This window comes from Echinops telfairi, unplaced genomic scaffold, assembly GCF_000313985.2.
Source record: "Echinops telfairi isolate 266 unplaced genomic scaffold, ASM31398v2 ScPeMD7_4048;HRSCAF=4782, whole genome shotgun sequence".
In the NCBI taxonomy this organism is placed as follows: Eukaryota; Metazoa; Chordata; class Mammalia; order Afrosoricida; family Tenrecidae; genus Echinops; species Echinops telfairi.
Genome location: NW_022107947.1, coordinates 1321842 through 1323612, shown reverse-complemented (window position 1 = coordinate 1323612; position 1771 = coordinate 1321842). Strand labels below are relative to the sequence as shown.

General features: G+C 43.4%; 1 protein-coding gene across 1 annotated transcript in view; it reads right to left on the bottom strand.

Annotated features, from left to right (window-relative positions):
• The window catches only part of APH1B (aph-1 homolog B, gamma-secretase subunit), a 34664-nt gene that overhangs the window by 30282 nt on the left and 2611 nt on the right, over window positions 1–1771 (bottom strand). The gene's annotated exons all lie outside the window — the stretch shown is intronic.

Below are 1771 nucleotides of genomic sequence, written 5' to 3'. Positions count from 1 at the left end.
GGTGAAGGGAGACATTGGACAGTGTAAGACATGACAAAACAATAATAATTTATAAATTATCAAGGGTCTGTGACGAAGGGGAGTGGGGAGGGAAGGGAAAAATGAGGAGCTGATACCAAGGGCTCAAGTAGAAAGAAAATGTACAAATATGCCTGACACAATGGATGTATATATGGACTGTGCTAAGAGTTGGACGAGCCCCCAATAAAATGATTTTAAAAATGAAAAGGGGAAAAAAAAAGGATTCACAAGGGCGAGAGGGAAGGGGAAAAAAGAGCAGCTATGGGAGAAAAAAAAAGAGGGGATATCAGGGGCTCAAGTAGAAAGAAAATGCTTTGAAAATGATGATGGCAACTTATTAAAATGTGCTTGACACAATGGATGAATGTATGGATTGTGATACGAGATGTAAGAGCCCCCAATAAAAGTACTTAATAAAAAATTTTTTTAAAAAGAGAAAGAAAAAGAACCCAATTAAAAAAATCGGCCAGGGACATGAACAGACACTTCCCCAAAGACGATGAATGAAGCAGCCAACAAGCAAATGAAGAAATGCTCATGATCATTAGCCATTATGAGAGACGCAAATCGAAACAATGAGATAACACCTCACTCCAACATTGGCAGGAAAGCTCAAAAAAGGGAACGCCCAAAAAACCAAAAACCGCCCTACTCTGCAGCTGGGACTGAAGAATGGTGCAACCACTGTGGAGCGCTGTACGGCCCGTCCTCAATCAGAGGGGCCTAGAAATACTAGGTAAGCCAGCAGAGTCCCACCTTGCTGTCTGTTCTAGAGAAATAAGAGCTGCAAAATGAAGACAGAGGCCCACCCACGTTCCTTACACAATAGCAAAAATGGCAACAACCTGAATGCCTAGCTGTGGGGAAAAAAATCGATGAACTTCGGTATAGATACACAATGGAATAGTTCACAAGGTTCAAGAAAAAGGAGGCATCTGGGAAACACCTAAGAGAGATGAACTTGGAAGGCATCGCCAAGTGAAAAAGTAGTCGATCACAAAAGGATGCATATTGTTTTGTGGCCACTATTGAGAAACTCAAGAAAAGGCTTCACACTAAAAGAAACCGTGTTGGATGGTCACCAGGGTGAGAGGGGGAAGAGAGGGAGTCACAGTGCAGAGCAGGGAGGGGCTGACAAACTGCAGCTGCTTCGGTACGAATATGTGGCTCTGAAGTAAAAGCGAACAAATTTTAAGGATATTATGCAGATCACGGTGGTTTCATTTATTTGTAAAAATATATTTGGGCTCTCAAATAATTTTTAAATTGTTGTGAGGGACAAAACTTCCATCTCAAAAGTTTACCGACCCCTGATCTAGAACACAGGTTCCTAAATGTATCCCGCCTACTGCCCTCTTTTCAGAGAGAAGCCCTCAGTGCCCCCCACCATTAAACACTTGTGTACTATCGTCCATCATCTGCTTTTGCAGCCCCACCCCCGCCACCAATCGTTACCGTGGGTCTCCCTCCCTGGGTGGGTAATCCCCCACTTGGGGAAACTCGAGACTAGTAAGTAGGTAGAGATTAACTTGGGTGAAGGGGAAGGCAACATACAATAGGAAGAGGGTTAGTTAAAAAGGATGGAGACAGAACAATACAATAGGAGGTCTGTAAGAGTTCAAGGCCACGGGAGGCAAACACTGCTGTATACAATAGTGGTGATTTACCTATAGGTTCTTGGATACTGGCTCAACAGGTGAGGGAGGGAGAGCTGGTGCATATCTAGGCATATATATGTGTGTGTGTGTGT